Source organism: Peromyscus maniculatus, chromosome 7 (assembly GCF_049852395.1).
Source record: "Peromyscus maniculatus bairdii isolate BWxNUB_F1_BW_parent chromosome 7, HU_Pman_BW_mat_3.1, whole genome shotgun sequence".
Taxonomy (NCBI): domain Eukaryota; kingdom Metazoa; phylum Chordata; class Mammalia; order Rodentia; family Cricetidae; genus Peromyscus; species Peromyscus maniculatus.
This window is the reverse complement of record NC_134858.1, coordinates 77,639,890-77,662,083: the sequence shown is the minus strand read 5'-3', so window position 1 is coordinate 77,662,083 and position 22,194 is coordinate 77,639,890. Positions and strand designations below refer to the sequence as shown.

General features: G+C 42.6%; 1 long non-coding RNA gene across 5 annotated transcripts in view; it reads right to left on the bottom strand.

Moving 5' to 3' along the window:
- Window positions 1-2,542: 2,542 nt before the first annotated feature.
- LOC121831123 (uncharacterized) overlaps window positions 2,543-22,194 on the bottom strand; it is a 28,981-nt gene continuing 9,329 nt past the window's right edge. For 3 of the 5 annotated variants that reach the window (XR_013052853.1, XR_013052852.1, XR_006074519.2), the window contains exon 3: window positions 12,611-14,704. This is a non-coding gene — a long non-coding RNA (uncharacterized LOC121831123). Of the gene's footprint in view, window positions 2,622-12,610; window positions 14,705-16,385; window positions 19,402-22,194 lie in introns of those variants that run through there. The other 2 variants (XR_013052855.1, XR_013052854.1) reach the window with 2 other exon arrangements.

The following is a 22,194-nucleotide window of genomic DNA, read 5'->3' as shown; positions in this document are numbered from 1 at the left end:
CAGAAAAGGAAAATAGCAAATCAAGATAGTATGCTTTTAGTTCATACTGAAAAGAAGCTTTAAAATTGTTTCTTTAATTCTTTAGGGGAGACACTGGAAATGGAACCCAGGATCTTGAGCACAATAAGCGTACACCCTTCTGCCGAGCCACCTTCCAGTCCTCTAATTTATTCTTAAGAGAAATGATCTACAGGGGTAATTAGATGCTAATGTGTCAAACATGGTAATGGCAAAATCAGACGGTGTAATTTCCAGCATCAGAAGAAACAGAGTTAAAAATCTCACGTAGCTCTACTTGGCACCTTTATATACCACTCAAACTACTGACCCATTTAACAGCTCTGCTGTGAATACATGGGGAAGGAAAGTCACTTTCTGCTAAAACGTGATTTTCCTGTAACTGATTGCAGAAGACTCCAGCTCTGGTCACTGGGGGTTCCTTCCAGGATTGTTGCCATTGCTTCCCAGACCCAGCATGACCACACCCAGGCCAAAGCTAGACTCCTAGATCTTCCTAGACTTTTACTCTCAGCAGACCTCAGGGAGTTGATTGCTATGTCTTACAGCTCCTTCTCCATGTTTGTCAAAGTCCAACCACTATTAATAAAAGAATCCTTTCTTCTCATAGTGCAAATAGAGAGACAGTTCTCTGGAGTCATTTTCTTTCCCAGGGAATTTACCTCTGTTACCACCTGAGTGCCAGAAAGAATAAAAACCATTGGCTCTCATTCAGTTTTTAATTCTTTGTGCAAGCACTTTTTTTAGGGGCATATTTTTTTTTTTAAAATGGTTCTTGGGGTGGGGCTGGGAGGATATAAGAAGAATCACAGACTTTGACTAGGCTTACAAATAACACATGGATGTTGTAATGAGTCATTCTCTGTCCCACCGGCTCCCAAATAATGACACAGATACTTCTTATTAATTATAAAATATCAGCCTATAGCTTAGGCTTGTTTCTAGCTAGCTCATAACTTAATTAACCCATTTCTATCAATCTACATGCTGCCGCATGGCTCGTGGTCTTTACCTCTCCTCCTGCATGTCCTGCTTCCTCTGCATCTAGCTGGTGACTCCCCCTTTCTTCCTAGAGCTCTCTGTCCAGAAGTCCTACCTATACCTCCTGCCTAGCTATTGACTATTCAGCTTTTTATTAAACCAATCACAGTCTCATGTCTTCACACATTGTAATCAAATATCTTGCAACATTTCCCCCTTTTTGTCTAGATAAAAAGGAAAGGGTTTTAACTCTAACATAGTAAAACAATGTAGAATAAGAGCAATTATCAGGTAAGAATTACATTTACAATATCCAGCCCGTTTGTATTTGGCAATTTCAGAGAAAATATTCTGTTATTTATTCTATCTTGATGAATTTAAAGTTTTATACCTAAACCATTTCCTATCATAACTTGTGTTGCCATCTTAAAACTATCTTTTTAGACCTCAAAACATCTTTTAGATAAACAATTTAAGCTTTTATGTCTCTCAACCTTATACATTTTATACCTCTTTTGTGAGTTTCTCTCTTGAATGTGGTAACAAAGAAAACAGTAGCTATAAATATCTTGTCTTCAACTCCATCAGAGACCCAAGAAGGATATAATATTACCTGAATAAACAGGAAGTGCAGAGCAAGAAACTTCCAGAAATGGCAGAGACATCTGGGTTCCTGGAGAGTCATCCCAGGGTTCCTCTGCACATTGGGTTTTCATCTTTTTCCTACAGGCCTAAAAATCTGACAGACTTTCCTGTGAAGCAGGAATTTTGAAGGACTGTCCCACCTTGTCTTGGCAAAGTTCGGCAGTTGCCTTTTTTTGTGTCCTGCTTGTCTAGTTTGGACAGCCTACTGTCAGCAGTCGAGGAAAGGGCAGTTTCTTTGCCCAGTGGCTAACTTTGCCACAAATAAAAGCAAACTCCATATGCAGGTTTCTTGGTGCCTGTAATCCTCCTTTGGAGTAACTTGGTGCTGCCAGGAGTAGATGTGTCTCACTGTCATGAAAAGCCTTATGCTATTAAAACATTTTAGATGACATATTCTGTAGATTTTTGAAGTGTTTGAAACAGTCTATTTAAAATATATCTCTGTTTGACCTTGAAAACATACCTAAAATGACTTTAAGTTTGATTGTTATAGATGACTAACTACTAACCTGTCTTTCTTTATTACCCAAAATAGCTTTCAAGGACTAAAACTTAACATTACATTTTTAAATGAGCTGCATAGGCACAATACCTTAAGCAATAGTAGAAACATATATACAGTATAACAAAAATAACTTTAAATCTGTATCAATATATAAAAATCCATACCAATGTAAAATATTTGAAACTAGTGGTTGTTCAAAAGTAGACTCAACAATTCACCCTCTTATCCCATCATTTCTATACTATAGCCCACTTTTTCCCTTCAGAAAGAGACCCCTAAATCCAATCTCCTTTGTTTAGCTTTTGCCCTGACCATGATCAGTAACAATTTGTAACCAACCCCCCTAAGCAATGAAAAACATTCATGACCCACTGAACAACCATAAGCTGCTTACCCCACTTCTTGAGAATGTGGGCATTGTAGTCTTTAGACTGTTTCCTGCTGTCTTTGGGTGATGCCAATTATAGGGAACCTGAGAAAATTGAGATAATGGTCAATTTCTGAGAAAGCTAGTTGTATCATTTGTTATACAGTCTCTGTGTGCAAGGCTTATCTGAAGAAAGTGCAAGGCTTATCTGAAGTCCTGGTGAGAGTAGTGTGTGAGGCTGGACAATCTCAGCTAGCAGCTTTGAAAATATTCTGGGTGTAGAATTTTGAAGAAACTGCAATAGAGGCATTCTATGAGGCTGGATCACCTGGGCTACTTGTCTTCATTGGTATCTGGCCTTTTTTTTTTCTGAAAACACACAAACTTTTAAAGGTAATATATATTTGCATTAACACAAGTATGGAATGTGTGGTGTGTACAAGTCAGCTAAAATTTTTTGTTTTATGTTTGAGCAGGTAAAAGGTTATCTGTTAAAGTTTGTTTGGACTGGATAGCCAAACTGTGATATAAATTTCTACCCATGCTATATGGAAGGATGGCATGTAATAATAAGTCATGAGGACTCTGTAGCCAACAAGTTTATCATGTGTCCTCTCATCTCAGACCTGTTTCCATGTAGAGGGATCAGCTTATACATCATCTGTCTTGTAGGGTTTTTCTTGTTCCTTTATTTAATGTCTGAAGCCAAGAGTTTTCAGGTCTCCCCAAGTCAAATCTAATCCCAATTAACTTTGAAGGAATCCATAGCTTTAAAAACATAACCTTTCCCCTAATGCAAAATATTTTTGGACTTCCATTCTGAAGCCAAGACATCTCTAAAGTATATAGACTGGTTTAATTCAGCAGTCCCTTCCATAATCCAATGTCTCTCAGCAGCTGCTATTAGCAATCAAAAATTCGAAGTCAACAAAGCACCATACAGGATCCAGACACCCTTTGTATTTCCCCTCTTTATGTGCCTTTAAAAAATATTACTAACTCTGTCTTAAAAGACTTTACTTTATTATTTCTTTTCTTTTTTGTTTGTTTATTTTTCAAGACAGAGTTTCTCTGGGTAGTTTTGTTGCCTGACCTGGATCTTGCTCTGTAGACCATACTGGCCTCGAATTCACAGAGATCTATCTGCCTGGCTCTGCCTCCTGAGTGCCTGGATTAAAGATGTGTGCCACCACCACCTAGCTACTTCATTATTTTTAAACTATTTATATTTTTATGACTGTCTATACTCATTTTCTTTTATTTCTTTAGCATATAAGCACATTCTTAAACATACTGTACCTTTTTAGAGGTTTTCTGTGTCTGGACCTGGCTTTACTAAGCACCTACAACATTCTCTGACCATATGAGACAAATCTTAAATTGCTATGTCAGCTGCTGTGTGGCTCAGTTTAGTGCATGGTGTAGCAGCTGGTAGCCAACCATCTGTTTGCTACCGAGCACTAGCCCACCTGAGAGACTGCAGGTTCAGGACACTACATCTGGTTCCTTGTCCAGAACTTTTCTTAGCTTTCTCAGGTCCTATGTTTGGATATTCGAGCTCCACTTTGGGTGACAAATATAGCAGACTTTCTTGGACCACCAGCCCCTAAATTATGACATGGAGACTTCTTATTGATTAGGAAAGTTCAGCCTATAGCATAGACTTGTTTCTAACTAGTTCTTATAACTTAAATTAGCCCATTTACATTCATCTACATTCTGCTACATGGCTTATGGCTTTTACCTCTCCTTCTGCATGCCCTGCTGCCTCTGCATCTGGCTAGTGACTCCCCCTTTCTCCTTCTCAGAGCTCTCTCTGTCTGGAAGTCCTGCCTATATCTCCTGCCTAGCTATTGGCCATTTAGTTTTTTTGTTAAACCAATTACAGTGACATATCTTTACACAGTGTAACCAAATATCTCGCAACAGGATGTAATTTATAAATTTCTGGTGCTTTATACATTTCAGAAGAGTCTCATGTCAATTTATTAATACTGCTAACAGTTGTAGAATATATGTCCTATTCATATAATGTTGATTGTATGTTATATTAATGTATGCCATGTTTCACCAAAACTAAACATAACACCAGGAAGCATAAAGAAATGTCAACCCATGCAGTCCTCACTTATGTCTTTGGAAGCCATGGTCATTTCCACCACCGAACTAAAACTACTTCCAACGAGCTCTTCCACTGTTCCTTTGTGGGAATAGTCTCGTGCTTATCTATTCAGAATGCCATAAGCAACTGAGTTTGATGACCACACCTTCCTTTGGTTTCCAAAGACACTATTCTCATCACTCATTGGTTTCTCTCTTGCCTAACATGTTTTTCCTGTAAGGACCTGGCTTCTATTGTATCAGAGTTTCTCAAAAAGCAGGAAGGAGAGAGAAGGGCCAGGAAAGAAACAGATAGACTGTGTCACTCAGATGAAAACTGGAAGCACAGGACTTACCAGCTGGTTGCTGTCATGAGAAGCATTTTTTAAATTCTGTGTTCCTATGAGGGTCACTCAAGAAGAGTGGATCTGAAAGTATGTCTCTCTCTTTCTAATCATCAGTGGGAACATATTGCTCTGCTGAGTGAACTGTAGGGGAGACATAAAGAAGAGAGTATCTATATCAAAGTACAGCTGGTGGTAATGAACGAGCCAAGCAGATGTTCCTTCCCATTGGAGCTGGAGGCAGATGATCAAATTGTGTTTTCAAAGATCTCGGTGATAATTATACTGTTGGTAGTGCTTAATATAACTGCAGTATGATTATCATAATGATGTATGCATGTATGTATCCAAGAAAATTTTCACTTGGATTCAACATCTATTCTCATTTTTATAAGAAATTGGCAATTAACTTTGTCATAGAAAAAATATAATTGAATGTTTAGTTTTTTAAGCACTTATTGTATGTGTATGAATGTTTTGCCTATATGTCTATATATGTAATATGTGCATGCCTGGTGCCGGTAGAGGTCAGAAAAAGGCATCAGATCCCCAGAACTTCAGTCATGGATGGTTGTGAACTACCATGTGGGTACTGGGAACTGAACCTCAGTCCTCTGCAAGAGCAACAAGCCAGCCCTATATGAATGTTTATAGGAATATTCTTACTTTTTTACATTTACTACTATGAATATTTCTCACAAATGATACTCACATATATAATTATAAAATATTGATTTAAAGCATAATCTGATATTAATAATCTTAATGATTATAAAATTCAGTATTCAACACTTCCTACTTTGTATTTATTTTTTCATTATAGTTTTAAAATATAAAAGAAATACTGTAGAAGGAATTCTATCTCCTAAAACAGAAACATTATTGACATCTTAACCCCAGCCTTACTTCATTCAGACTAAGGCCTTCTCCAGAAATGGGGTCATTAAGATAAGGTCATACTAGAATAAAGGGGACCCTTAATCTAACAGGACTTGTACCTTATAAATGCCACAGCCATGTGACAATAGAGTAACACATGGGAAGAACCCAGTATGGTCACTAAAGCAGAAAGTGACATTGAAGGGCTGTAACCCATTTCTACAACCCAAGAAATGCCCAAGGTCACCAGCAAAACACCAAAAGCAACAATGAGGCAAAGGATTCGCCTGCCAGTTTCCAAGATGACATGGTCCTACTGCTTGCTGCCTTTATTTTAGATTCCTGCCCTCCACAACTATGAGACAGTGTTTCTGCTGTTTTTTAATCACCCTGATTGTAGTGCATTGTTCCATTAACCTAGGAAACTGACAAGAAAATAATGAAAGCTTGGCCTGAGCCCCATGTGGACGCCCTAAATCTCCCCCAAGTCACCTGTTGTGCACTGTGAGATGTAAAGAGTTGGAAGTGTGGCCCTTCACCTGCCTGAGAACATGATGTCTCCTAGAACATGATGTTTCTTGTTTACCAACTCTTCTCAAACTCAGTCCATTCTTGCTGGGTAATCAAACTTACAAATGTGTGTCTCCAAATTCAGGTGTTTTTTTCCCAAGCCCCAGACCCTGTAGCCAACTGCCTGCTACTTTGGGAGGTGCCATAGTCTGGCAACTGCATGATGCAATTAAGCTAACCAAAAGAATTTTGAGTGTCACGTTGTCAAGAAGGATTTGGATGTAATCCCAGCACTGTGGAGGCAGAGAAGTGAGAGGATCCTGTGTTCCAGACCAGCTTTGAACAAACAAACCGAAAACCAAGGTCTGAGAATGTAATTCAGTGGTGCACAGCACCTGCCTAGAGTGCAAGAGCTCTGGGCTTGATTCCCAGCACAGGAAGGAGCGGAGGAAGGTGGGGAGGGAGGAAGGAGGGAGGGGAGGAGGGAGGGAAGGAGGGAGGGAAGGAGGGAGGGGAGAAGGTGGAAGGCAGGATGAACTATCAAAGTCTAGGCATTACTCCATCATTTTCTTCTGATTTTAGACAGAGCTCCACCCTTAGGACAGGCCCTGTGTCTATCTTCTATCAAAGCAAAGAAAATGTGAAGAACATTCCAGAGGAATATCGTCTCTGAGGAGGCTGAAATGCCGACTAACTGTGGTATACAGTCTGTGGGAATTCCCCCACCCTGCCACAGGGCCAAGCACGCTGTGCATAGTCCCCTCTTGTTGTGAAAGTGAAAACTATCCATTAGGCACTCATTAAAGTGACAAGAGAGGCTTTATTTAAGCTAGGACAAGGGGAAGAGACACAAATGCAAATACGCAGGAACAAAAGGCCGGCCCAGGCTTTAACAACGTTTGTGTGTGCTAAGGGAAAACACTGAGGGGAGCCAGTGAGAGTCTGCTCAATGCATGCCTGTGGCTGGCACTTATCAAAGTTAGGCTCCTACTCTCCCACAGAGACTGGGTGAGGCCATCTTTCTTGGTGATTACATTTCAAAGGGATGGTTCCCAGGTCCTTGAGAAAGAAACTCCCCGGAATGCAGAAAAAAAATCTCAAAGAGAAAATAAATTTATAACTGCAAGTTTTATAACAAAAATGCTTTAAGAAAAAAGAGGTCAAGGCCCTTCCCCCAGGTTTTTAGCTGGACTGATGAGTACATTCTTTGAACAGTATCGAGCTTTCTTCAACAGCATTTTAAGGAGTCTGGGGTTGTCACACACACGAGGTACACAGCCTTGAACTGACAGAAATAAGGTTAGTGTTTATTCAGCTTCTTCGTGTTTTCTCCTCAGTTCTTAGGCCAAGGTTGCTCAGAGGAGTCTCACAGTTAATCAAGGAGGGACTCGGTCAGGACCATCTTTGGAATGGACAAGATGTTCCTCCATCACATGGGGCTTATCAAAGAACAAAGGGGAGCCTGTATGGTGGTGTAGACCTGTAATCCTGCAACCAGGAAGCTGAGATAAAATGACTGTGTGTCAAGGCTCCATAGAGAGAGAATCTATCATAGAATAAAATAGAGAAAAGAGCAGGGCCTGACAACATGCATTTGGAATCCCGGCACTTGGGAAGCTGAGGTAGGAGGATCATGGTTTGTGAGCTACATAGTTAGTTCACAGACAGCCTGGTTCAATTAGTAAGACTTTGTTTCAACTCATGCCTCCAACACCCAGAGAGACATGGAAGGAAGAGGTGGGGATGTGGGAAGGGAAAGAAATGCTTGATCTATTCTTTTACTGCCAAGAGGCAGGAATGTAGCTTACATTAGGGGATTGTGGTGAATTAAAACAAGAAATGTCCCCCATAGGCTTCCGTATCTGAACACTCGATCCCCAGTTGCTGGTGCTCTTTTGGGGAGGTTTAGGAGTTTCAGTCTTGCTGGAGGAAGTGTGTGACTGGGGGTGGCTTTGAAAGCTTAAAGCCTAGAGCCACCCCCAGTTTCTCTTCCCTCTGCATACCTTCATTTGAAGACAGGAGCTCTCCTGCTTGCAGCCACACTTACACTGCGATGGACTTTGATCCCTCTGGAACCATAAGTCCAGATAAATTTTTCTTCTATATGTTGCTTTTGATCATGGTGTTTTGTCACAGCAACAGAAAGGTAACTGATATAGATACCAACAGAATTTCTTTTGGAGAAACTAATGATGAGGCTTCTGCTGTACCTCTGGAACTGCATCCTCCACCAGCAAATGGACTGTGGGCTTTCCTTACAGTATCCTACCTCAGAAAAACAAACAAAAAAACTTGCTTTGCTTGCTCTGTGAACTAAGTACTCTTACAGGCACAGGACAGGGGTAAACACACTTATTTGATGTCTGTCTGTAGAGGATAATGTACATTCTGACAAAGGGAACATAGTCAGCAAATGAGATCATCTCAGAATGGTTTTTGTTGTTGTTGTTTGTTTTTCAAGACAGGGTTTCTCTGTGTAACAGTTCTGACTGTCCTGGAACTTGCTTTGGAGAGCAGGCTGGTCTCGAACTCACAGAGATCCGCCCACCTCTGCCTCACAAGTGCTGGGACTAAAGGCATGAGCCACCACCACCCAGCATCTCGGAATACTTTATGGAAAATGCCTACAAAATAATGCAGATGGGGAGATGCGATAGAGAGTGATGGATGGGGTAGAGGGTCTGTGGAAGTCAGAGACGTTCTCTGAACAGGTAACTGACTCAAAGAAAAGTATCTTCCAGGCAGAGGACACACACATACATAAAAGAAACATAATCGGGGGAGCCTTTCCATTGTGTTTAACGGTGGTGTAACTCTCAGAAGTATAGAGGTATATACTCATTTCTTGATTCAGCTTGCTGCCCACGCTAATAAAAGCAGTGTGGTGTGAAGGTAGAGGGCAGACACATGGACCTTTCCTCCTGGCATAGTCCTGCCTTATTCACAGAAGTCGTAAATGTAATGACTCCCAGTTGCCACTCTCTCTGGACACAGGAGGGTGGAACAGAAGAGCTCCCACGGCCCATCAGAAGCCATGCTGCCTTGTGTCACTAATGACTGCGATTATAGTCAGTCTCTCATGGCCCATTCCCAAGAAGTGTTGGCTGGGCCTGTTGCAGCCAGTAGCAGACTGGTTTGTTGATGCCCAAACTCCATTCTCTCACACTCAGATAAACTCTGCTGATGAGATTGTGTACTATCCTGCAGCAAGGTAGGCTACTCTAGAATTCAGGCTGCCCTTAGAGATACTCATTTGGAAAGGTGTCACGTCAATTTAGTGCTTAGCTGCAGGGAGTCACACCCTTCAGTTTCTGTTGCAGCCTTAGCATTATTGTAGTTTCTTTCATTAAACACTACTGTGCCCTCGAAGATTAACAAGCATTGGGGGGAATTATAATGGAACATTTTGCTTCTGATTCATTTCTTTATCTTTGTAGGAGGGTGGTATATGGGTGTATGCACATGACTGTGTGTATGGACAGGCATGCATGTATCTTATCATACATGTGGAGGTCAACACAAACTTCTGGATTAATCCTTATGGTAATTTGAATATAAATGGTCTCCATAAGCTCATAGAAAGTGGCACTATTAGGAGGTATGGCTTTGTTGGAGGAAGTGTGGCCTTGTTGGAGGAAGTATGCCACTGTAGGGGTGGGCTTTGAGGTCTCATATATGCCCAAGCCACACCCAGTGCCTCAGTCTACTTCCTGTTGCCGTCTGATCAAGATGTAGCCAGCACCATGTCTGCCTGCACACCTCCATGCTCCCCGCCATGATGATGTATTGAACCCTCAATTAAATGTTTTCTTATAGGAGTTGCCATGGTCATGGTGTCTCTTCACAGCAATAGAAACCCTAACTAAGATAGTCCTTGTTTTCAACCTTTTTGGAGACATCATCTCTTGTTTACCACTGCATATCCCAGGCTAGCCAGTTCACGAGCTTCTGGGGATCCCCCTGTATCTGGCGAGCATCTTACCTGAGGAACATTGAGATTACAGATGCAAGCTATTGCATCCAGTTTTATGTGGATTCTGGGGGTGAAGATTCAGGTCCTCACTCTGCTTCATCAAGTGTTTTGACCTCCATGCCTCCTCCTTAGCCCACGTTTCTGATCCTTGAGGTAAATGGATGAAATGATTATTTCCTTCAAGCTTTAACTCCTCCATGTATTTGAAATGAACACTGCTTATTCTGTCTTACAAAGCTAGCTCAGTGGTCACCTAGGCTTGCTTAAATATTTCTAGTGATCTAGGATTTTCAACTCCAGGATGGCTTCTAAAGTAGCATGGTGCTTTGGAACTGTTGTATTCCTGGTGTGCTCAGCAGTGGTGGATGTTTATAAGACTAAACATGAACTCACAAGGCTTGAACCAGGTAAGTGGGCTTAGATATTATTCCTTTTTTTTTTTTTAAGACTACAATATTGGAGACATCAGCTGTGTAAACCTCACATTCATCATGTACAAGTTGTGGCTGAAATAGTCACATGGACTTGGATAGGCACTTACTTTAGGACAACATTCAGCTGCTGGGGGATGTCTTTCTGTACGTTGTGAATATATGTTGTTCCCACTGGTCAATAAATAAGCTGCTTGGCTTATGGCAAGGCAGCTTAGAGGCAGGCAAAATATCCAAGGAGAGAGACAGGGAAGAGAAAGGTGATATCTGAAGAGAGATGCCAGCCTGCTGCCCAAGGAACAACATGCCAGCAGACCTGTAAAGCCACGGAACACATGGCAAAGCATAGATGAACAGAAATGGGTTAATTTAAGATATAAGAGCTAGCTAGCAAGAGGCCTGCCATAGACATACAGTTTGTAAATAATATTAGGCCTCTGAATGATTATTTTATAAGTGGCTGAGGGACCCGGGGCTGGGGGCAGAGGAATGTGGAACTGCGGGGGCCGGGGGAGACCAGAGAAACTTTCAACTACGTTCAGCCATACTGATCAGCAGTTAAGTGCTAGCAAGATGCTGTGTTTTTGCCATATTTAATGACTTCTCCCGTACAACTAACTCCCCATGACTCCCTCTTAGTGCCAGAAGAAATACAATCTACAGTTTTCATTGCTTCAAAAGGGTGACTTCAAGTCAAACAATGCTTCAAAGTTCAAATTCTTCCAGAAAGATCTGGAAGCATGAATGACCCAGTTCCTTTGTGCCCTGCCTCTATTCTGAATTCATAAAGGTTCTATGAAGGGAGGGGTAGAAAATGTTTAACTGATGCCTGGACCCTACCTACCCTGCCCCCCCCCCCACTGGTAAGCTCTGTCAGCAAGGTTTATAAGAAGAAGCTGTGCCGGGCTGAGGTGGCACAAGCCTAATGAGGTGGCACACACCTTTAATCCCAGCACTCAGGAGGCAGAGACAGGAGGATCTCTGTGAGTTCAAGGCCAGCCTGGTCTACAGAGTGAGATCCAGGACAGGCACCAAAACTACACAGAGAACCCCTGTCTTGGAAAAAAAAAGGGGGGGCTGGGATCTAATTTGCACCTCCTTAACTAAGCCTTGCACTCTGAAGCCAAGCTTGGCAGAAGGAAGCCTTTTTCTAACCACTGAAACACTGTTGTGATGGGTGGTGCCCTGACTCAGTGGTGAGGCTTCATCTAAGGCTAGGGGAACTTGAGAGGGACCTAGATGGATTGATCTGGATAAAAACACCCTGTGTATTGTATTGTGTCCTCCCTTCTCACAGTCTTGGGAATCAATGGCTTCTGTAGAAAATTCCCCAGGCCACCACCATACTCTAGGAAAGATGAGCCACAGACAACAAAGGAATGAATTATTAAGCCAAAGGTCAGAAGGAGCTCTCCAGAGACAGCAGTCGAACAAGGTCAGGGAGAGGAAGTGTGTTTTCTCTGACTGAGAATGGTCCAAACACAACTGAATATTAGAAGATCTTGGGAGGCCTTTAGACTGAGGTTTAGGTATGGTGTGGGAACCTCACAGCTGACAGTATAGAGAAGGCTGACCACCCTTGAGGACGGGCTCAGTACGACACTAAAGAAGACACTAGGATGTAACAGGAATGGAAGCCCTTGAGAGGACCAAGGAATGTTGGCAGTACTCTTCTCTGGTATAAGAATGACACACAGGCATTCAAGCCAAACCATAGAAAGAATAAGACACCATGAATTAGACACTCCTTTATCCTATGTCAAGATGTATTCATTGCCTATTTCTATAATTCATTTTTTGGGGGGTAGAAATATGTTCATTACTAAGACTTGTGCTTAAAATGGTGCACCTTTATTGATGTCAGTTTCTGTGAGTAGGGAATCTTAGTAGGCTTGTCTCTGCCTGGGGTCCTATGAGGCTGGAACCAAAGTATGGCCTGGTGCTGTGACTTCACCTGACGTCATCCACTTCCAAGTTCGCTCATGTTGTTGGGAAATTTCATTTCTCTGCGGTTGTTCACCTAAGGCCTCATTTGTTTGCTTACTGTTGAGTGGAGCCCACCCTCAGCTCAGAGGCTACCTACACTCCCTGGCATGGGAGGGGGCTCATGACCATGTGGGTTGCCTCCTCCTAATCAGCAAGAGAGAAACATGTAACAGTCATGTGCATGTAATCAAATATATATAACCACACATATCCCATCACTCGGGTTAAGAGGTAGATCACAGGTTGTGCCTGCAGTCAATGGGAACTGTGGGGCTCAGGTGGCTGGGGCTTTGGGGAACACCTTAAGAGGCTGTCTGCATGAAGCATAAATGCTCTTCTTAGAATCAAACCTCAGAGAGTGGGGGGCAGGGCAGAATACTGAACTGGACTACTTTAATAATACGCAACATTTCCCCCACAGTTGGGAACTTGAGATAAAGTCTGATAGACAGGAAGGTTTTATGTGAACGTTCACATTTGTAATCCCAGCAGTCAGGGAAGAAGAAACAGGACAATCCCGAGTCTGAGACCAGCCTGGAATACACTGCAAGATCTTATATTGATAAGTAAATTTAAAATGTGATATAGAGAAAGATCAAATTACATTTTGTCTGACCCTAGTATGTGACTTAAATTTCTCCTTAGCTTTAAGAGCGATGATATTTATTTATTTAAACAGGGCCTTACCCTAAAGCCTTGAATCACTTTGAAACCATGACTGTCCTGCCTCAGTTTCCCTGCTCAGAATACAGGTGTGAGCTACCATGCTCAACAAAAGAGGTACCTTTATGTTAGCTCAAGTATCTCTACACTCGAATCTCTACTCAGTAGTCATATTTCTACTTATTAGTGCCTCAGAAATTCAATTTATCTTCCTCTAACCATTGTTTAAATATTTTAATATGGAAATACTTCACATTTTCTCCAGGTTAGGTTTTCTGGGCTTGCTAATCATTTCAAACACAAAATGATTCTAGACGCCCCATCCCAGCTACTGCTATTCATACATGCTTAATTATATTTACCGCTCTCAAATATTAGTTTGCCAAAGCTGGGTTTGGAAATTTTTAAATTAATTTATTATTAATGTATGCATGTATGTGAGGTGAGTGTGTGTGCATGTATGTGTGTGTGTTCACACATGCATGCCATGGTACACATGTACAAGTCAGAGTCCAGCACTTGGGAGTTGGTTCTCTCCTTCCACCAGGGGGTCTGGATATTGAACTTAGGTTATCAGGCTTCCATGGCAAGTGCTTTTTCTGCTGAGCCATATTGCCAGCCCTGGGTGTTTCACATGGAGCCCTAAACTCCTGAACACTTTTTAAAGCAATGGGTATCACTTACAAACAAACAAAACTCAGCATACTACAGCAACCACTCTGAGATGTCCTAGGACCTATTTCAGTTATTTCAATGAATTCCTGTTTCATTTTGAGCTTTGCCTTCTCGTTTTAACTCTCCATAAAGGCTTAACAGTTACTGCAATTATTATAAAACACTAGTGATTGTCAGTAGGAAAAGCCATTTAGTAAAGCATCTATATTTATAAGTTTTACTTAATGAAAAACGAACTCGCCAGCATCTTCTGTCTCCTTAGAGAAGGTTACAGCATGTCCCTAGGATGCCAAAAACATGGAAAATGGCACACGAGTCGGCAATATCCAAAAGGAAATCAACTTCCCCAGAATGAACAAAAATCTGCAAGCGGTTTGCATTTCCCACTTCCTTGTTGCAGTGACTCGTGGTTTCTGGTGGGTCTCAGGGAGGAGCGCATGGCAGGCAGCACAGTCCCGGCACCGGGGCTGGGACTCGATACACTGACAACCTCTTCCACCGCAACGGCTTCCCAGAGTTCCCAGCTTCCTCGGTCATTTATTAACTGGCTTCCTGCTGCCATTGCTCTGGGTGAGAGTAACTGGATGAAGGTCGTTAGGATCCTGAACGTGGGGTTCCTGCAGAAAACTACAAAAGGGCAGCAGTGACTAAGGGGTCCAGGGACCCTGGGCTGCTCTGTCACCCACCCTAAAGTATCATGTCTGGTTCAAAATGTTAGTCGCCATGGCTTCGTGGGCGAAGTTGAGGAAGAGATAACAGTTAGAGGGGTCATTCTTGCTTCTCCAGCATGTCTGGGCAACCAAACACCGAAAGAGAACACACAGCCCAATTACGTCAGCGAAATTCATTGGGCAAACGCTTTCCTGTTTAGGAAAGTGGAACCGTGAATTTTTTAAAATTTTCCACTTGCTGAGCTGGGTGTGGTGGTGCACATGTGCAGTCTCCGGTTTTGGGGAAGCTGAGGCAGGAGGATTGAAAGTTCAAGGGCTGACTGGGCTGTTGCGTGAATTCATGGACAGCTTGGGCATTTGAGCAAAACTCTGTCTCAAAACTAAATTTTTTAAAAAGGACTGAGCACATTCATAACTCACCAATAGTAGGGCACATACCTAGTGTGTGCCAGGCCCTGGGTTCAACCTCAAGCATTGAAAATGAAAATTCCACTTGAATCCCATCATTATCATCCAGCTCTCCACTTGTTTCCTGTTCGTTGCCCTTTTCTGTCACTTCCAAAGTTATTTTTGTTGGTTTATCTCGTGTGTGTGTGTGTGTGTGTGTGTGTGTGTGTGTGTGTGTGTGTGTGAGAGAGAGAGAGAGAGAGGGAGAGAGAGAGAGAGAGAGAGAGAGCACACACACACACACACACACACACACACACACACACACACACACACACACGCATTTGTGTGCAGAAGCGATGTTGAGTGTCCTCTCTATTTCTCCCTCCCTTAGTCCTTTGAGTCAGCGCCCCTCACTGAACCTGAAGCTGAACTGGCAGCTGCGAAGCCACACTGACCCTGCTGTCTCTAACCCCCACACAACTAGGGTGAAAGGCAGGCACAGCCACATCCAGCTTTTTTACACGTATCCTGGGGATTTGAACTCAGGTCCTCATGCTTCCATAGCAAGTATCTTACTGAGAAACCCATCTCCCCAACTCCTGTTTATCTGTTTTTATTGTGACAAAATATACTTGACACACACTTGTTATCTTAGTCCTTATTTCTTTTGGAGATGGGGGTCTCATGTATTCCTGGCTGGCCTTGAACTTGCTAAATGGCTCTGATTGACCTTGAAGTCTTGCTCCCCCTGCCTCTTCCCCCCCAAATGCTAGAATTGGCACTGCCTGTCACCATACCCAGTATATTGGATGCCGGGGATTCAATGCAGAGCTTTAGGAATGCGAGGCAAGCACTCTACCGACTGATCTACATTCCCAGCTCTTGGTTACTTTACAGTATACAGTTCAGAGTAGTAACCGAATTCACATTGTTGCACCACCAGTCTCTGGACCACTTCTCATCTTGTATCCCATCATATTCTCCACTCCCACCTCTTCCCCCACCCCTCCAGCTTCAGCAACCTCCACTCTGTATTTATAAACCTTGCTTTCCTGAGGACCTCATGTGGGTGTAATCATATAATATTTTTCTCTGTGTTATTGGCCTATTTCACTTAGAATGTGTTTGTATATGCTTCCTGGGTGTTTATGAGCAATTTGGCCTGGGATTCTCAACAGGGAAAGACAGCACGACCCTTTGGGGAAGGAGGTAAGAGTTTGTGTTGTCATGATAAACATGGCTGTTACCAGCATTAATGGCCAGGTACCAGGGAGGCAGCACAGGCTTCAGAGTGCAGGTTGGTCCCACAGGGCAAAGGACTACCCTGCTCAGAGAGCAGTAATGAAGATGGCAGAAATTGCATGTTGGCAACCTCTTGTCTGTAAAATAAGCATTTGGGCTAGATGGATTACAATTTTCCTCCAAGCTCTAAGAGTCTTGTGTTCTATCACTTCCTTCACAATGACTTAGAAGCATTGTGTTGCTGTCCCCCCACCTCTTTAATTACAGCTCTTGTAAGCCCAAGTCATTTTCATTTAGACAACCCAGTGGAACCAGTCACAGAGATTAACCATAAACCCATATCACTCCCTGTTAAATATAACTTGTCTGCTTGGGTTAAAATTCAAAGGGCTCTTTAGTCAATCATGAGGCTGATAAATAAAGCAATCTGGAAGCAGTCAGCAAAGGCTCTCACTCTAGTAATTAAAGGCCACCATTGTGCGGTCAGATTTTAGCTAAAGTGGTTCTCTCCTTACTCTCACATCTAGCTGAGGAACTTTCTGGGTTAGCATAAGAACATGGACATTGGAGGAAATGTAGTTCTCTTGCACCCATTTTCCACTGTCTGTAAAGAGAATGCCCTGCACAGGACATGTGGGGAGTCATTAGTAGGGCTCGCAGAACCCGACAACACCGAGAATTGGTTGCACCCATGGAGGAACTGGATAAGCACACTCCTCTTGTGTGTGGCATAACCATCAAAAAGGTAAACCTGAGCCCGTTGATTCTTACATCATTGTACCTCTCTCAGGATAAAGAAGAGTTTGCATTGAAAATGTGAACTCCTGGATGAAAGGCAGTGTCCACTCATACAGTGTAATTGTGATTTTCATGGAGCTGTCCTTGACATATATACTACAGGTTCCAAAGTTAAGAAACTAAGAGCTGGGGAGATGATTCAGTCCTTGCTGCTCAAGCATGAAGGTCTGAGCTCAGACCCTCTGCACACACATAAAAAGACAGGTATGAAACTGAGGGTAAGGCCATTGTTGAAGACAACCCTTACATAGCTCATTGAACCTGGGGAGATTGAGCTGGTTCCTGACTAGAACTTTCACCCCTTGTCTTAGTCAGGGTTTCTATTGCTGTGACAAGACACCATGACCATGGCAACTCCGATAAAGGAAAACATTTGATTGTGGTGGTTCACTTACAGTTCAGAGGTTCACTCCATTATTATCATGGTGGGACATGGTGGCATGCAGGCAGACATGGTGCTGGAGAAGGAGATGAGAGTTCTACATCTTGCAGGCAACAGGAAGTGGTCTCACTGTCACACTGAGGGAAGCTTAAGCAAAAGAGATCTCAAAGCCTGCCTCCACAGTGACATACTTCCTCCAACTAGGCCACACTTTCTCCAACAAGGCCACACCTGGTAATAGTGCCACTCCCTATGGGGGCTGTTTTCTTTCAAACCACCACTTTCCATTCCCTGGCCTCCAAAGGCTTTAGCCATATCATAATGCAAAAATACATTCAGTCCAATCAAAAGTCTCATTGTCTATCACAGTCTCAACAATGTTTTAAGTTCCAAAGTTCAACATCTCTTCTGAGATCATGCAATCTCTTAACTATAATCCTCTATAAAATAAAAATTAAAAACAGACCACATGCTTCCAAAATATAATGGCACAGGATACACATTATTGTTCCAAAGCATAGGGAAGGGAACATAGTGAGGAAATACTGGACCAAAGCAAGACTGAAAACCAGCTGGGCAAACTCCAAACTCTGTATCTCCATGTCTGATGTCAAAGTACTCTTCAGATCTCCAACTCCATTCAGCTTTATTGACTGCAACACACTTCTTTCTCTTGTGCTGTTTCTACTTCTGTTAGCAGCTTTCCTCGGTAGGTACCCCATGACTCCGGCATCTTCAATATCTTAGGGTCTCCAAGGTAATCCAGGATTAATCAGCTTCACATCCTCATGCAATGGCTTCTCTAGGCCTCCATTAAGGGACAGCCCTGACACATGCCTGGCCTCAGCAGCTTTCCTTAGTCTGGGGGCAGATTCCGTAGTCCCTTTCTTCTATCCTTAACTCCAGAACCACGTGGTCAAAGCTGCCCATTTCTCCTGCTCACTGGAGCTGGAACATGATCCCCTTGTTCAATTACATCTTTACCAACTTTCTGGTTTTGATGGTTGTACCAGGCTGGCCTCAAACTCAGAGATCAACCAGCCTCTGCCTTCCAAGTGCTGGGATGAAAGGAGAGTATCACCACACTTGGTTCTAAAAAAAATTTTTTAATTCCTTTTCACAAATTGGAAACTTATCTGGGTAGGATCTTGCTCTGAGATTACCACTCCCTTTATTCCATTTCATAATTTGTTTGTCTCCTTGCTCAGTTTACTCCTTTTCATTATAAATCTTCTTTAGAGTTACCACTAACAACCACACAACAGAGTCTATACTAGGCTGTCTTGGGATTTCCTCTGCCAATGGTATTAATCCCAAACTCTTCACTTTAGCCGCAGGTAGACTTTTTGGACAAAGGTAAAAAGCAGCCACATTCTTCACCAAAAAAAATCCACAAGACTGGTCTCTAGGCTAGATACTAACATTCTTCTCCTCTGAAACCTCTTGAGCCAAGCACCCACAGTTCAAATTACACTCAGCACCACTGTCTTTCACATTCCTAATAGTATGGCCCATTAAGCAGTGCTTAAAGCATTCCACTGCTTTCCTAACCCAGACTCCCAAAGTTCATATTACTCCAAATAAAAACATGGTCAGGCCTAGCACAGCAATACCCCAGTCCCTGATACCAACTTCTGTCTTAGTTAGGGTTTCTGTGAAGAGACACCATGATCATGGCAACTCTTATAAAGGAAAACAGTTGGGATGGCTCACTTACAGTTCAGAAGCTCAGTCCATTATCATCATGGTGGGACATGATGGCATGCAGGCAGACATGGTGCTGGAGGAGTAGCTGAGAGTCCTACATCTTGCAGGCAACAGGAAATGTTCTCAGTGTCACACTGATGGAAGTTTAAGCAAAATACCTCAAAGCCTGCCCCCACAGTGACACACTTCCTCCGACAAGGCTACACCTCTTAATAGTGCCACCCCCTTTGCGGGCTACTCTCTTTCAAACCACCACACCCCTACTGACTAGTTTTTGTGGTACTGGAAGGTACTGTGCATGTCACCAGAAAAGACTAACCCAGCTACAAACCCTGTGATCTACAATCATGTCCTGCCTACATGACACACTGGTGTGGTAGTGGCACAAAAGTTGTAGAAGTAACCAACAATTATCTGATTGGATTTAAGGCCCACTCCCTAGATGGAACCAATACCTGACACTGCTTGGGTGGCCAAGAACCTAAGATTAGATAGGCTGTGGACCTGGGGGAAAACCAAATACTATTGTACTGCTAAAGGAACATAGCAATAAAATGACTCCTAATTACATTCGGCTATACCCATAGATCAGCATCTTGTTCAACCATCATCAGAGAAGTCTCCTCCTGCCATAGATAGGAACAAGTACAGAGACCCAGAAATGGACAATGTGCAGAGAGTGAGAAACTTTGAAACACTCAGTCTTAAATGGGCTATCTCTATCAAACCCTTCCCCTCAGGGCTCAGGGAGCTATGGGGAAGGGGAGGCAGAAAGAACGTAAGAGCCAGAGGGGATGGATGACACCAAGGACGCAGTGTACCAGATACACCAGGACAGGTGAACAATGAACTCACAGAGACTATGATGGCGCACACACAGGGCCTGCACAGGTTCAAGTCACACAAGGTCCTCGTGCTGAGAGGGGGAAGTAGATGTGAGTTCCTATCCCTAACCGAGAAGCCATCTCCATCTGATGACTTCTTGCAAAGGAAAATTTAGTTTTCTCCAATGGAGTCTCACTGGGTACATAAACCACATTTAAGGGTAGGCTCCATGCCCAACAGTCAATGACCCACACAAAACAAACTCAGTGGTATTTTTGGAGATGTTTTTGTTTCATGTTGCTTTGTTTGGGTACTTTAAAGGATTTTTTTATTATTGCATTTTATGTGCACGTTTTTCCTGCTTTTGTATCTGTGTACCATGTATGTGCCTGTAGAGGCCAGGAGAAGGCACCCGATCCCCTCAAACTGGAGGTATAGATGGTGTGAACTACCATGTGGTTGCTGGGAATTGAACTCGAGTCCTCTGGAAGAGCATCTGGTACTCTTAACTATTGAGCCATCTCTCCAGCATTCTGTTTGGGCATTTTTTATATTACTAATTTTTTGCTTGTATATTATGGTTTCCAATTGTGTGTTTTTGTGTGTCTGTGTGTGCATGTATATCTTGTGTTTTTTTGTTTTGGTTTGGTTTTTTGATAGGTGGGGAGGTGGCAAGGATCTGGGAAGAAAGAAGTGAGAGCATGATGAGAATATATTGCATGAAAAATATTTTTAATTAAAATAAAAGTGAAAAAAAAGACAGGTGTAGTATTGTGTACCCAGAACTGTGAGGTGAAGAGAAGAGTATTTTAGGACCTTGCTGGTCAGTAGGCTTTATCCAATTGTTGACCTTCAGTGAGAGACTTTGTCTCACGAGATAAGGTGGAAAAGACCTTCATAAGAGCAGCATCCAGCATACCTACCCATCCTCACACCACCGAACTCAAGAGTTAAAAACTCAGTCAAAGCAAATGGTCCTCTTGATCAGTACAATAGAGGAGAAAGCAACTCCTAAGGACTCCTTCACAAGATTATTATCCTGTGTAGCAATGCCAGGCAGTGCATCAGCCAGCTTCAGGATTAATGGTGTAGAGCAGTGGTTCTCAACCTTCCTAACACCGAGACACTTTAACACAGCTCCTCGTGTTGTGGTGACCCCCCAGCCATAACATTATTTTGTTGCTACTTCATAACTGTAGCTTTGCTACTCTTATGAATCTTAATGTAAACATCTGATATGCCATCCCAAAGGGGTTGCGACCCACAGGTTGCAAACTGCTGATGTAGGTGAAAAGCAGTTAATTTCCATAGTTGGCAATTGCAAACTTCCTCTGTTCACAGCTGTTAGGGGCTGGCTACTGAGCTAAGTCAACACCAGAGCCAACATGATAGACAAGACCGCAGCTCTGCCTGGGCCTTGGGCTCTACATCAATTAACAGCATAGCAACGGTGACCCTCATAGAGTCCTGATAACAGCATAAAGGTGGTCTTTCATGAAGTGATTGGAACAGTATTTCATTTAAAAAGGAGCAGTTACAAATTATAAATGCATATCTTAACATTGTATTTTACATAAAATGCACAAACACACCTGATTTGTCAGCCCCTTATTAAAATCTTTTCTTTGAATCCACTCTTTTCTGCAGGGGACTCTAGGACCACAATTCTGTATAACTGCAATCTATAATTGGTTTGTTATTGTATCTGCTTTGTGGTGTTTGTGGTGGTAGGAATCCATGCCAGGGCCCTGCACATAGCGGCATAATTGTAGCCCTTCAGTTTCTTTAGAGCACATCGAGAATTAAAGGTATATGTATGAGACAATCCTGGCCCAAAGCTCTGACTTCTTACTTACTTTTTCTAGTCTTTTCTAGTTGTCAGCTGTTTTGCCAATTTTTAAATCATTCCAAATAATCCAGTTTGGTTTTCACAAGAAGAGTAACTTTTCTGTTTTCACATCCATATTTATATTTATCCTAGTTAAATCAGTTTAAATTTCACAATTATAATAACATGTTGAGCTTGAACAAGTCTGGCAATCCACGCTGACTCTTGATAAGCTTGCTGCTCAACATGTGGGAACAGCTGTGTGGGCGGCTCA